Source organism: Phalacrocorax carbo, chromosome 7 (genome assembly GCF_963921805.1).
Source record: "Phalacrocorax carbo chromosome 7, bPhaCar2.1, whole genome shotgun sequence".
Taxonomy (NCBI): domain Eukaryota; kingdom Metazoa; phylum Chordata; class Aves; order Suliformes; family Phalacrocoracidae; genus Phalacrocorax; species Phalacrocorax carbo.
Genome location: NC_087519.1, coordinates 51,958,300 through 51,974,124, shown reverse-complemented (window position 1 = coordinate 51,974,124; position 15,825 = coordinate 51,958,300). Strand labels below are relative to the sequence as shown.

Sequence of the window (15,825 nt, the reverse complement as noted above, 5' to 3'; positions counted from 1 at the left end):
CGTAAAATCCCTGATCACTTTTACACAAGCCAGCTGCAACGCTGTTTTGAGACAACTCAAATTATTTGCCAGACGAACTGTGTTCACATTCTTTAGGAAACTTCCTCTGATGTTAAAGAAGTTTTAATCCTGGCTCTACAATCAAGATTTAGGAATGCATATGGTCACGATTGCATCCGCTCTGCGCCACCCTCCTGATAACCTTTTAATCTCGGCTTTCCCCCCTGCTCTCAGTAGGTCCCATTCTTTCCCTTTCCTGTCCCTGCCACAGCTTCTCTCCTTGAAGTCTCCCCTTTTCCAGCCTGCTTACCCTTCCTCGTGTATCTTCTCTCTTTGTAGCAAAGTTTTTGAAAGTATAAAACCCAGCACTTTGACTGGAACAAACATAATAAATCTTTTTAATCTTTCATATTTTGTCTTTTAAGAAAAAACACAGCCTCTTTGAAAAGAAACTGTCTAGTACCGTGTCCATAAAACAGAGGCCCTGTAAGAGAATCATATGAATTCTTTATAGCAACGAATGTCTTTAACGAAGATGTTTCCAAGGTGATGTCACTGGCCTGTAATAGCTTGAAGTAATCAGATCTTTATCATAAAGTTTTCTGATGCCACTTTGCTTTCATTTAACGGACTGCCCAGTACATAACTTCGCAGGAAAGCAAAGCCAAAATATTATCCATGTTATACTTTGGCTATGTATGCACTTGAAAAGACAGCACTAACAAAGATTTCAAATGAAGTTTAGTGGATGAGAGGCACTCGTCTCAGGGCAGGTGTCATAAAAATACATCTCAGCTCATCTGACTAGCCTGCTTCACTCATAGGAGTTCGAAAACTAAGGCCCAACTGAACACCGTTGCTGGAACCTCCAGCACGCCGGACACCACTGCCCCTTGTTACGTGCATACGCTGCTGGGACAAGAGATGTGCGTCCTACTAAGCTGCTGACTAGAGCGAACGTCTATGGGACGTACATCTATACGTTGGTTGTAAGCTGCACGGAAGCCGAAAGCTGGTGTTCTTCTGGCTGAGCGGCACCTGTCAAAGCTGGGTTAATGTTTCTGGAAGGGATCTAGCCTTTCAGAGCAGATGCAGAGCATCTTCCTGGCTGCAAAGGCCAGCAACACATAACAGAACTTCTGCAGACAACAGATGTAAAGACCATTTTGAATCCTGGGAGAGCAAGATGCGAGATTTTTTTTTTTTTTCCACGTTATTTCCGTTTTGTGCCAGAAACTGCGTTGCTTTCAACTCCACTTAGTTGGTTATGTTGTTTAACTTCATATAATTGACAAACTGTCCTATAAATCTTCTAGCCAACATCTTAGTGCTTTTTAGTCATCAATCTCACCCTCCTCAAATGTGCCTATTCCACAAATGCAATCCGGTACAGTACAGCAAAAGAGGAAAGGGTAAAAAAAGGAGGAAAAGAAGAAAAAGAGACCAAAAAGAACACGTCTCATACACTCAACTTCATTTTATCTTTGCCAGGGCTGGTAACTACAGGATCTAGTTGCCCCAGAAAGAAATCCCAAGTCTCAGTATGACATGGCAGTATTATTTGTGGGTGAGACTGGTGTGGTTGTAGACTCTTTGGAAGCACCTCTGCCAGACATCGTGGGGTACGTCGCCCTGGAAACATCAGCTTTGCTTGTGCCAAATGAGGGTTGAGGTGAACAGGGCACAGATTTCTGTCAGGTTGCAGGAATCCCTTTGGAGAAGCAGCTTCCCTTGGACCCTCTGCAGCTCAAGCTCAGTTCCCTGACCTTTCCCATGACAGGGGATGATGATAATGTGGGGCTTCTCGCCCTCAGACAGGCAAAAACAACTCCACCTGCTCTGCTGAAACAGTGAGTTAATTCCCCCAGAGATTACAGCTCAAATCCTACTCTGCTTTACTGCAAGCATGTAAACCCCCTAGCTCACATTTCTGTTCGGAACTGGATATTCCAAGGAGTGAGACTACAGTTGGGAACTACTGTGGACCTTTAACGGCATACTGAGAACTCTGTGACCAGTGCGCAGAGGTTACTCGCTCTTCGAGCAATCTATTTAGCGGGAATATGACTCCACACCTTCCTCTGTGTGACAGGACCTAGCCCTTGGCTCCCTGATAATGGAGATGGATATGCAAATCCACTGGTGGCTCTTGTACTGCTCAGCACCCCGAGGCTCTCACGCTCCCAATTCATACACTTAGATAAGAGCTCTTGCTGAACATGTCGTGTGTAGCTGGCTGAAACGTGAGGGATCACTCGATTTCAGAGGCCTCTGCAGTCCTGCGTGTTTTACATTAGCTTCTGACATTATACCACAGAACAAGAACTTACGAACGGAGACCTGATCCAACACGTGCAGAGTGCCACACCACCCTGCTTACGCTGGTTACAAGTCTGAGCGGTGCGTGCGCCACAAAACAAATCTATTACCGCACTTGTAGAATGAAATCCCTGAAGCTTATACAGGTCAGTAAACACAACTTCCCTGCTGTAAAATATTTATTGCATATCCTACCTTCCCCATCCATACTGGTGCAGAGATATGCCTTTTACATTTACTAGTGTATTACAGTGCGATAACACATTTACTCTATTAAGCAACGTTGTCTGATTCCTTTCCTAAGCAAGGGAAGCATAAATCCTGCTAACACCAGTGAGAGCAATAGAGATATATGGAGCAAAAACCTCAAGGCAACAGAGGAAAATTTCTGGATAGCCCAAAGATATGTAAGCAGAAAACAGGTGCTAAAGTTAAAAAACATGCAGTAAAAACATACCATAAAAACAATTTATCTAATTGACAGCTGGCATGATTGTCCCAGGAAAAGCCTGTCTATACGTTATTTTTCTTCTTTCGGTCTCTCTTACTCCAAAGTCAGCGCAAGCGTTTCGTATCTACGTGCTGCCATTGCCAGCCGATAGAACAAGTTCCTCCAGTAGCCCTGGACATTGTATACACTTCAAGGTGGTAATTCCCCCCCACAACTACAGTTTTTCCTATAGAATACTTCCAACAATAAATCCTATGTTGAGATATAGTTTCTCTCCCTCCCCAGATACAGTTACAGGAGCGCTGTTGAGGGGAAAAAGGCACATTCACAGCTTATTATGTTTAGTGGAAATCCTTTAGCTAGTTGTACTAACACAACGCTTACCAGACGTAGTTCTACGCCAGGACCCTGGTGTGCTGAAGAGGTCATTTTAACCAGCGAAGCACCAGGACAGTGTTTCTGCGCGTCAACTGCTAGTGCTTTGATGTCATTTTTATTACCACTATGCCAACATGCCCGTTACAACTCCATCGCAGACACGCTTTACTATTGAAAAGTCATTTTAAGCGTAGACATTCACAAAAGGTCAGCCTTTGAATGCTGCTTTAAAATAGCAACAGTTTTTTTAAAGGCAACACTCTCCCTTTCTTCAAGTCAATGCTGCTAAATCCAAGATAGGAAAGGGCAAAACAACTGAATAGTGTTTGTTTCTCTCAAGTACCATAACAGCCTGATTTTTAACACTGTTGAAATACAGATGGGCAAAACATTATCTAGTGCCACAGAGCACTTGAAGAATCCAAACAAAGAGATGAAATGTTCTAAAGGCTCTTTTAAGTTTTTACACTTTACCAGGCAGGACAACAGCAAACTTCCAATTATCACAGCCTTGGCAGAAATTAAGAAAGTAGGTTAGCTCTAAAGTCTATCACCAATCAAGGATAAAAATGCTACTAGTACATAGCCAGCAGGGGCAGAACCATGAATCTCTATAACCCCTGGCAGACCACAGCCTGACGGCAGAGCACCCGTGATTTAAGCCCTCGGGAATGGTGAGGAGGATGATCTCCCTTGTGCTGCCCACAGCTGGCTTAGGCCGCTTCAGAACAGCTAGGTCCTGTAAACCAACCGAGCATAAGCATTTAGGTCAGCATTTCATATTGGTAAACTGCTGCCTACGTGCAGTTCGGTGAGGGTTTTTTCCATTTTCAGAAGTTACAGTCATCCCGTAAACGATGTGACCTTCCCAAATTTACCCACCACTTACTCACCACTTACCCCCTGCAAAATATTTTGGCACAATTCAAACCGCAAAACGCGCAAGCAGAGAAGATCTGCTGTTCTATATGGTAACGTAAGGCAAGACAGTGCTACTAATCTTCAACTAAACTACTACAGGTCCCAACTTCAACTTAATTAAAAAACAAAAAAAATCCTTTAACTGTTTAACAGCACATAAACCAGGCTTACAAATAAACAGCAAAAGAGCCTCGTCCCCCCACAATACTCCCATAGCAGATTTACCTTTTCTTGGAGGGGTGTGTGTGTGCATCTAACAGATGAGTTTCAGGGAGCTTTCAACCACAGCAGGAGCACTTCTAAGGCCAGGGCTAGAAGTACTCTTCCTAATTGACCCTGGCCCTCCCCTTTCACTTCTTCCTCCTAACCATGTACCTGCTACAGCTGTTGTGCCTAATCACCCCTTCTCCAGGATGCTTTTTGGTCTCTAACACTGCAGCTTCACCCTACGATGAAGAACTACATAGGATTAATTTAAATCTTTCTGCTGTCCTCATACCTATGGTTTGTGCACGTGTATTTCTAAACATTTAGCTTTGACCCGTGGTGCTTCACTGTAAGCATATACCCGTTATACCAATAACTTCCACAGGGGTGTTATGGAGCTTAGTTAATATTGAGTTCAGTTACGTCTTTAGCTGTTTAGATGAGCTGTGGTGAAAACAAAGTACCGTTTTATCATCTCAGCAGCAACCGAGCTACTAAAATGAGTGTTATACTGAGAAAATAAGAACAGGTTTTCCCCCACTAAGATGTTCTTTCAGCATCCCGCTACTACAAATTTCCTTCTGCCTTTTCTCTTTGCGTGGCTGATTTGCCCTGGAATTGCTCGGTTCTCCCTAACGATGGAGAAAACCAACAAATCTTCCCCCAGAGCGTCCGATGAAGTAGAAATGTATGTTGTTGCATGTATTATGTATGCACAGCGTGAGGCCAGAAGGGAAGGATGGCCGCTAAGACAGCCTGACACAGCTTGCCATACGGCACTCAGCCACGGCCACGCTCGCTGACGTACCGGCCTGGAAATTATGCACTCTTGTTACTTCCACGCTCTCTAATCTCTCCAGTACCACCCATTAGAAAGTCACTATTTTTTAGATAAGATCTTTAATGCTTTTTCTTGATCTATTGTTGCTATGCGCCTGTTACTCAGCTGTGTAAAGTAATTAAGGAATGCTCTCATGGAAAGAAGAGGAGAGCTGTCTCGTAGGAGCGTGTGCGTGCATATGAAGAATCGCTACCAAAAAGTACTTTAATAAAAAAAGAAAAATTATTCCTGCTACCACATTACGTCAATTCTGCAGTTAACTGCAAATGCAGATTGTAAGAGGGGACCTACTGTGTGCAGTAGACTTGTCCGTACAGAAGAATACGTAGGTCTTAGTTGTAAGAAGATAGCAAGAATTTTAACTTCAGAATAAAATTGTGCTTGATGTTTCAAAGAAAGGCTTTGCTTTATTTACCGCTGCCCTCTGCCATGTAATAAAACCCCACCTTATCTGAAAAGTTCAGCAATGCAGGCCAGGGGAATGAGCTGTAAGTAAAAATTGGGTTGTTTTTTTCCTGTGTTGTTTCAAATATGGTTTTTAAAAACAGATAAGGCACGTATATTCAGCAAGTGGACACACAACCAGCGCTGGTACATGCACGTGTGTGTATGTTGCGTGTGCAACTCCATGGGGGCTCTCTGGAGAGACTCTCTTCAATTACTAAAATCTTCATCTTTAAGGCTAACAATTCTCCGATTTAATCATCTGTCAAAAAGTAACTATGCTTCTACTTAGCTTTTTCTCCTCTCATGCTTTACTCCACAGTTATTAAAAGATCCTTTGAAGCAAAGACCTGCTTCCGTGAAGTCTGTTATTAAACAAGCTAAAATTGCTGCTTCCATTGTGACACTTAATTGGGATGTTGTGCGTCAGGAGCCATTAGAGCTCTCCTGCTGGCGCGACCGGTAACGCCATGTTATGCCATATGGAGCGCTCAAGCTTGGAAGCAATTTTGGGGATGTTTGATCTTTGTGCCAACGAAGGCTAAAATAGAAGCGAAGGCAGGTCCCCGCTCCAGCGACTTGAAAGCACAGGTTGAATTACTCTTCGATGTCCCCTAGTGGCTGACAATATGAGTGGGATTTAAACAAAGGTGTCTCCTTTTAGCCAGAGTTAATTGTGTAACAGGGAGATGCAACCAGTTAGTTAATATCGCTTTTTCCTAGAGGATTAACTCAGGTTATTGTAGCAGGCCCAGGAACTTCCCTCTATCAGAAAGTGGCAGGAAAACTGGAAGGGGCTTCCCCAAGCTGGTGGCAAGGAAGACTGAAACATAACACTTGAATTGCACAATGCAAGGGTGGGAGTAGTTTTACAACTGCTATAGCTGTTAGGATGCTAAAAAGCTAGGTATATTCGATTTATGTATGTTTTTATCATCAACGTTACTGAAAACATTCAGTATAGCCTTGTAGAACAAGTAACTCAATCCTCGTTGTTTCCTGAAGAGGGTCCTAAATTTATGGGGGTTTTGACACTGGAAAATTTTAAATACTTTTTACCACTAATTAAAATTAATTCTGTTTCCAGACAACATAGCAGGGTATAAGGAACATGGATTGGAAGCTCATTCTATCTTTCAAATTAAATTTCATTAATTGGAAATAAATAGAGTATTCGTAACTTGTTTATGTTGGTACTTTAATTTCCTGTAGAAAGCATCTTCAGTTTTTTCCCTGAGTTATTTCTGACTTAATTAATAAACTGCTTCAAAAATAAACCAGTTTTGTTAGGCGTAATAGTCTAGACATCGGTATTGGGTTATGTCTGCCTCTTCAAGAATAATAGTTGTAGGTTGGATTGCGTTTTTAGGACATCTTTTTGATGAATCCCTTCATCTCTGTCTCTGATTCTGGCAACAGATTTTTACAACTGACGCTACATTGCATTCACAAAGCATTATTGTGGCCTTCTAGTTGATAGATTTTAGGCAAGAGCCTGCTAGAACTCACAGCAGAGCATCTAGTAATAATTTTACCTTCAACATTGCTGCACTGTGTGTAAATCCCCTTCTGCGGCGAGAAACAACAATTTCTGGAATGTTGACTATTTTTTCCTCTTTCTGCATGAAGATTTACCAATTTAAAAAAGCAATTGCTATAAAATAGCGAGCAGTAAGACTGTTTTTGATATACCTGGCATGCAACAAGGTGCAGAACTTTATTGCAAAATACACTTTCAGTATCAGTAAGGAGGCCAGGGGCTCATGAAACATTCAGTTTCAGGCTGCGCTTAAGTGCTCTACTGAACCCATATAGCAAGTTGTTTTCAAAATTAAGACCAGCTTCGATTTTTCGCAGTGTATTCATATTTCTGTAAAACGGCCAGAAACAGCACCTAGGGCAAATACGGCCTCTGCTCAAGGAAAATTCTTGGGATTCAGCTCTGGTAAAATCAATTCAAAACATGTTCACAGTGTTGCAATTGTAGAGATTTGTAGGCACGCAATAAGAAAGCGTAGCAGAACAGGTATGCAAGAATGACAATGCTGAGGCTTTTTAGAGTCCCCAGCAAAGTATAAAGCCAGGCTGGAACTGAAACTTCAGCGCTGCTAAAATTGTCTTTGCAATATGAGTAATTCATAGCATGAGCAGTTTAGGGTGACATATTACAAGGTCATAGTCTGCAGTGGAGAAAGCCCCTGTAATTATTATTTTTTTTCTGCTCCACCTTTATAATCATGCTTTTATTTTGAAACTGAACTCTGAAATCAAACACTTTTGATCGAGGTTATTTTTAATTGGCAATTTTGTAAACGACCCTGCAGAAGAAAATGGGGACCACTTTAGAGCCTCTGAAACTTCTCGGTTGCAACGTCAATGCACAGGTCATCAAAGGCCCAACAGGAAACAACAGAAGAAACTGAAGTTGTGGGAGGCATTCAAAAAGTAAAAAAACTGAAAACCTGAAGGATGGCTCATGGCTTTAGCCCTGAGCACCAGTAAATACAGGGAAAACACAACAAAAGGAAATTATTTCTGCAAGGTAGGTACCTTCCTACATGGGACGGCTTTGCTGCGGGCATCTTGGAAACACTAAAGACGAGGCTTTCCTCTGTTGGAAATTTACTCCAGGCTCCTGCCCATTACAGAAAGCCAAAATCCAGGAGCAGCAAGCAGAAAAGGCAGTCTTGTTAACCAAAGGCATTTATTTGTTTGTTTGTTTCTTTAATGGGCGATCCTCCGAAGGAATTAAGGGCTCCTGCAGTTCCCCCCGTGAGTGGGGCACATCCTAGGATTTTCCTGACACCGTTAGCTCCTGCAGTCACGGGAAGCAGAAAGTATATTTGTGCAAAAGAACTGTCGTCTTCCCAGGTGAAATCATGGGAGTGAGCGTTGGGAAAACAACTCACTCTCCTTTCCTGGGAGAGCCATAAAGTTACTGCCATTTCTTTTAAGACATTTGCCCTTTGAATCTTGTATTTGTAGCCAAGAGCTCAAAAAGCAAAGTATGAGGGGAGAGACAATGGAGAAACAAAAAAGTAGAGTTGATTAAATAGTAGGAAGAAAGAACGAAAGAATAACTAAGAGGAAAAGGGAAAGAAAAAAAGGGAACCTAGACTGCTAAGAACAGAGTAGGTCCAGCCATCCAGGAAATACAAATGTCACAAGTGAAAACAAGAGACACTGTTAAACAACCTTATGGATAAAATGGAGGTTAAAAAGATTTAAAAGGAAATGTGTGATTCTTTGCTTCTCTGCAACAGAATTTTTGCTGGTTTATATATTTATACGTATGTACGTTTAAATACATTTAAGAAGAGTGGCTGCATTCATTCGTAATTCAACCTCTAGAATCTTCCTAAGGGAAGTGCATCCCTGCACAACCTCCCAGGAATGCATTGAACAGATCTTGCTCCGCAAAGTAATCATCCAGCGCTTTCCTCTCGGTAACACTCTTAAACTATTACCTTGTGCGTTCATCATGAGGTCTGTCTCTCTCTGTCTGCAGAATTCTTGCAGTATAATTTTTTTTTTTTAATTTAATCTTCCAAGTGTACCTTCAAGAATCAATTCTGCAGAAGCACCGCTTAGTAATAGCTACTGTGTCCTTACCAAACCACCCCCAGAATCATTTTCAGAATCACACCCGTGCTGCTTAAGTTGGTGGAAACAAAAGCAGACAGGCTTTCTGTAGCTCGTGCAAGCTTGGTAGTGGCATGCTGTAAAGTAAGCAGACAGTATTTTGGGGTTTAGAAGACTTGTTTTCATTATATTATCTCTTTCATTAAAAAAAAAACCAAAAACAAAACCAAAACACAAGCTCTGGCACCGCAAGAATAACTGTTCACAACTGCCATCGTCATCTACTCCAGTGAAATCAATATCAAATGATCCAGTTAATTATGTCTTAAAGGTCCTCCAAACTGAATTTTCTTAAAGAAAGTAAGTTTTCTCTGCTTGACCCTACTCACATCAAATCAGAAGTTTTCTAAAAACTTGCTAAGCTATTAAGAATTTGGAATATTCAGCTTTCCATAGTGAACATCCTACTTAATTAAGCAATCAAGAAAAATAAATCCCTTTGCTTATGTGGGCTTCAGAAACTGAAAATTGAAAGCATCTGCTTTTCAGCTGCTGTCACATTAAACGCACACATGCAGAGAACCGACGCAAATCCTTGCCACGATCATACACCTGAACTTGGGATTTGAACAGAAGCTGTAACAGGAACCGTTTCTCCCTCAAAACGAACACCCCGTTCATTGGAAGGTCTCTAATATTGAGGGTAAAACACAAGGGCTCCCCCGCTTTCCCAGGTACACAAAAAAAGGATTGTACAGGAGGCAATATAGGAAAAGAAAAAGAAAAGAGAAACGTTTTGAAGCGCTCTCATAGCCATTCTAGCTCCATGTAGATGGCTCTGCTCTCCTGCTACATGAGCAGTTGTTCTGCAATACGGAGGAGAAAATAATCCAGGTAGAAATGAAAGCCACCATTATGCTCCAAGATGTATGCATACGACTCTCCAAAAAACTGCCCGAACTGCAAATGAGCAAAAATGAAAGTATGCTTAAAAGCGTAGGATAAAGATATGTGCTTTTTGGATTCAGAAAATGAAGGCAGGCTCCTATTCATATATTTCTGGGGTAAGAAAAATGTAGATTAGAAGTCTCTCAAAGCCTGCCATTGCATTATACGTACCTTCACACATATACATACATAATAGGCACCAGCTAAAAGCAGAGCCATTGGGTCTGGGTCCATCATTTTGCGTTTTATTCTGTACAAAGCTATCTGGATGTTTTAAATGAGGGCGGGGGGGTAGCGGTTTCATCTGTGAATGGGTCACTGACCTTAGAATTGGAAGATTTATCAGGGTATGTTTGCATGACAAAATACAGCACTACACAGAAATATACTAGCTCTAAATGTGACATTTCCAAAATGGAAAAGGATTTAACTGAATTAGCACAGTCCTCTGATCAGCCTCCTGTGCCCCGCTGTGCAGTAAAGCTACTTAACCCAGACAGAGCTGTACTAACACAGTTATTCTTGTCCTGGTTTCTGTGCTAGCCCAGCATGACTCTTCACTGAATTTAACTCAAAAGGGATTTACATGATGCTTTTCCAAAAAGGACCCCTAAACCTCCCAGCACCTCCTAATTTCAACTCAAATAAGACAATTACCAATAAAAGTAAAAAAAAAAAAAAAACTCAGGAAAGTAAAAATATTTTACTTATTACTATGGGTCCCGAGGAAGAGTTGGGCCCAAAAACCCTTTCACATCCTCGCTGTGGGAGAGGTGGATGTATATAGAACACATGCACAGTACCAGCACGTCCTAAAAACATCTGGAGTCCCACATAGGAGCGACACAGCAGTTAGTGGGAGCTGCAAGGGCAGGTGCTCAGTGGAAAGCTAGCAGATTCAGTGGCACCAGAAACTTCTCTAAAAAAATAACAAATGGGAAAACAGAGAGAAAGAAAAAAAAAAATAAACCAAAAGGAGCATTAATTTAGGTCTAAGCGAAGCCTTGAGAACAGAATATATTCAGGACTTTGTAGAATGTAGAAAGAGAAAAGCACCATTGGAATTGCCTCTTTATGAACACAAATGTAATCACTGAAACTTAGTGAGAAGAATATAATTGGAAAAGGAATGTTAAAATAATTCTTTAGAGGGGACTGAGGGGCAATGGGGAGGGATAATAACAGTCTATGTCAATAAGTAATTCTGTGAGTATAATAAATAATGAAGCCCGGTCTCTTGGTGATCTTCCTCTTGTGAATGATTGATGTCATCTAAGATGACATCAGCTGTAGCTGAAATGTTTTCACAGCTCACCATTTATAAAAGCTCTCCCATGAGGATTCTCTGTCGCCTAATAAGCCTTTCCCATACACTAGGCACTCCTACTCTCCTGTTTCTACTTGGGAAACTCTTTTCCTAACTAATATGAGCCCAAATTATAGAAAACTAATTGGTTTTGAGACTGCCACTTAAATGCCAAATCTATTTGGAAAGAGCCCAGAGGAAGGAGACAGTCAGAGCACACATAACCCTGCGTGAGCGTATTTTCTTTTTCCATGGCAGAGCTGTTAGGAAAAAAAAGGTTCTATTTGACTAAGGGACCCTAAATGATGGAAACGAAAGATCTGGAATGCTCATGGATACATACTATAGCTGAACACAAGACGAGGTCACTACTGACACCTGCTACGCGGCGTCAAACTCCCCAGAGGACAGGATGAAGGGCGATGTCATCACCTAACCGTGGTATGTACAGAAGCAATCACATAATCACGGGAGAGTAAAACCTGAGAGGTCGAATTCTGAAAATCTCCCACCGCTGGCCATCAAACTAAACTCTGGAAATTACAGGCGAAGGTGTCCTACCTCAAAACCGTGTCTCTAACGTGAGGGGAGTCGCTGTTGGGCTGTGGCTGCAGGTTACTGCTCCGAGGAAAGCGCGTCTGGTGTAAGAGGTTACCACCTCCTTCCTGCATCTGCTTTCTCTTTCTCAACCTGAGCTACATTCAGGCCTTTCTGGAAAAGATCGCTGCTGCTGAGTTAGGGCAATTCATCTGTCGCTGTGATTTAGGCATTTGAACTAGGTATGTGAAATTATCTAGCTTGTAAACAAATTTAAAAAAACCCAAAAATTAAATTTTTTAAGCCAGATCATTTTCACAGACGCCTATAACCATGGTCTTCACAAATGAAGGAGAGGAAAAGAATTCATGGTAGCTTTGTTGACAGTGACTACAACATAACATACTTTGTTATAAGTGAACAGAACAAAATTCAGAGTTCCTTATAAATTTATTTTTCTTTAAAATGGCTAATTCCAAAAAGCTGAAAATAATCGTGAACCAAATAACTTTGGAGAAAGAGCTGGGGGGGGCGGGGGGGGGAGAGAAGAGAAAGAATAGCTTAGAAAACGCTCAATTTAAATGGAAAATCATGACTTATAATTGGGAACTGCTTAAGAACATTTTCCTACATGCACAAAACCAGAAACCAATAATTACAAAAGACAACTCTCTAAAAATTGACAACAAAGCAAAACAACATGTTCCAAAGCAAAACTGAATGCAGCTATTTAAACAATGTAAAAAGATATTGTTACAGCAAATGGGCGGGGAGGAAAAGGATAAGTATAAACCTACAGGTAAGGTCCCAAGAAAACTAGAAATAGAAACCAATGAATATTTAATCAAGGGCTGGCAGATTTGATTAGGATGGCAGAAAATTCTGAAATATGTAAGGGATGAAGGAAATCCTAAAATTGATTGAAAGATTTAGAACAGTTACCGTAATCATGATGATTCATTCATGATGAATCATGAAAATGCAGAAGAACCTAGCAAATATTGTCCCTCTGGATTTTGAACCAACTAGGTGTTGCCACACAGGAGTACGATGAAAAAAAATCCTTCCCAGCGTAAAGAAGCAGAACGTTAAGGGGGCAGCTTTTATACAGGAGGTCTAAAACCATTGCCTGAGAACCTCACTGGGCGTATATGTGAAGTATATTATATTATCAATACATATTAAATACATTTTGGATATGGAGGACATTCAAGACAACTAGTGAAAACTGAAATTGCGCTAATGCTAATTTAGAGAGGGATACAGAAAAGCACGTGTTGAGTTTTATGTGACATCTAGACAAATTAAGGTTGGTGTATTAAGTTGGTATATTGACATATACAGCTAGAGTATCACATGCGATTTTTACTAATAGAGAGGAATGATTCAAAACTCAGCATGAAATACATTAAATTAGTGGCAAGCTGGTTGCCTTCTTGAAACTGTAATTAAAAAGGGAACCATCAAGCATCATTAACACTCCAATTGCACTCCATTATGAAAATCCATTGACATCAGGTACAAAAACACTGACATGCCAATAGCCAGGCTGTGCGCCTAGCGCTACCGTGACATCTGCTCAGAGGCCTTAGTCATGAAGCGGAAGGTCTTAAAAAACCCGGTCAGCCCTTCGGGTTTGCTTTATTATTCCACACAAACCATAACGTGCTGACAGAAGAGTAGAATACTTTTCATGAAACTACAAGGTACTTTATTAGTAGTGTGATTTCCTAAAAGCTCCTTGTTATAATCAATTTAACCAAGAAAATAAATTTTAAAAATCGCTGTGAGAAAGCAGGGTGGGCTGCGAGCAGAGACCGGGATTTACTTTAATGGCATGCTGTAGAGTACCATAATGTAATAAAAGTTATGAAGGAAGCCCAGGTGTCATAAAGCAGTTCCCCTGACTTGGGCAGAATATTATACCTGCTGATTCTTCTATTTTCTCCATGCTTAGACTACGTTTATATTTATGAAGGGAAAAAAAAAATATTAAATATTAAAACAGTAAGCAGCTCGAAGATCTTCTATTTGTTTGCTACAGCTGAACCCATGCTGCAGTAAGAGGCCAAAGCCCTAGAAGCAAGCTGCAGGGCTTTCAGGGGGACAAGGAGCCGTCCTGGTACATGCCCCGCAGCCACAAGGGCTCGCCCCAAGCGTTGGGGAGTTCTGCACCGAGGGTCAGCGCCGCGCCTCAGGAAACCGGACAGCTCCAGATACATTTTAGAGAAGGACAAAAATAGGATGTAATGTTCTTTTTTGTCCTTAGGAATGCAACCGAGCTGGAATAAAGCAGGGAGCCATCAAAGCAGCATTCCTGACTTATTTGCAACGTGATGTAAAGGTTAACAGTGGTGTTTCCTCTCGGAAGAGCGGCTCTCAGCTTACTGTGAACCGACCTAGGAATGGTCCACAGCTCTTTCTTTCGGACCTCCAGGATGCATTTTTTTTTAAAGTTCAATCATATTGTCAACCCATCCCTACTGTCAATCGACTTCAGCTTTTTAAACTGGTATCCAGACCTACCTTTGGAAAAAAAATAGAGGTCAGAACTTCTAAAATGCTTCAAAGCTCTTGCTTTAGAGGCAGGCCACCGTAGGAGAATATTTTTGTGACAAGAATAATTCACAAAAGACAGAAATGGACCCCATTGCTCCAGGCTTCCACAGGTATTCTGTGGCCTCAGTCACGGTCTAACTGTGGGTATACGGACTGCACAAGTGAACCTGCCCTTCAGAATATGAATAGCTCAGGTATGAGAACCAGGGATTTGAAAATTTCAATACTGTTAACCATTCAAAAGTTGCTAGATGTTTTCCCCCAAATCTTCCAGGCTGAAAACGGAGGAAAATAATCAAACATAACCAATGAATTAATCTAGATAAGATACTATTCCAAATTAAATTCATTAAGTACAAGTTATCTAAGTGTTTCTGGGTGGGAAGCTTCAGGAGAGAACCTGTTGCTATTCAACAGAGACAGCACCTAAAGGATTTGAGGCTATATTCTCAAATTGTTCCTGTAATCCACCACTGCAAGAGATTGCTTTGACTGGGGAGACACTGATTTACACTGAAAGGTACAAATATGCATATAAACACTGGAAATTTTAAGTAGGAATTCACAAAGTTTTGTAGAAATAAAAACCACCACAAAAGAGCTGATAAGACTGGATGTAAAAGCTTACTCTGGACCTCTGTCTATTAAGTGACCTCAAGAAGATATCTGGGCCTTCCTCTGCAAACGAATTTGGGATTTACATAGCATTAATAAAATAATGTTAGGATACTGCTGAAGTAACACAAATCTCTTCGTGCGAACAAGGTGGATATTATCCTTACCCACGTCTGTAAAATACGGGGGGTTTGTTTATTTTTATTTACACTGTTAAAGACCTATATATAGACACAAGATAATGAATGGAAAAAGTAATTAATTTGAAACAGAAATTTGTGTTATGAATATTAATATCAAGAAATAGTAGCACAGAAGGTTAAAAAATGGGAAATTAAACAAAAAAAAGACTAAGAAAGCACAAATTCTCAATCTTAATTAAAATGCATGCATTAATTCAGAAAAGCATAGAAAAAGCCCCCTTGTTTCATTAGAAAAAAAATCCAGTTAAAAAAAATACGAAGTACAACAAGTTTTTGTTCTGATGGATCGTTACAAGAGATGGAGACGACGACTTAGGACATAACGGAGCAGCCACATTTGTAACAAGAAAGGTAGCGCTTGCTGTTTCAAAGGGCCACACGATCCGTCATTGCATTTGGGGACCCAGCAGAGCCCTGGTGATTTTTAACTTCTTTGAAAGGTATGGTGCCAAACACCATACAAGAATAAACGCTTATCGTTCAATTCGAAGCCTTTCTCTAGGGAATGTTCTTT

At 40.9% G+C, this 15,825-nt stretch overlaps 1 protein-coding gene across 1 annotated transcript in view; it reads right to left on the bottom strand.

Moving 5' to 3' along the window:
- NLGN1 (neuroligin 1) overlaps window positions 1-15,825 on the bottom strand; it is a 316,462-nt gene that overhangs the window by 159,125 nt on the left and 141,512 nt on the right. The gene's annotated exons all lie outside the window — the stretch shown is intronic.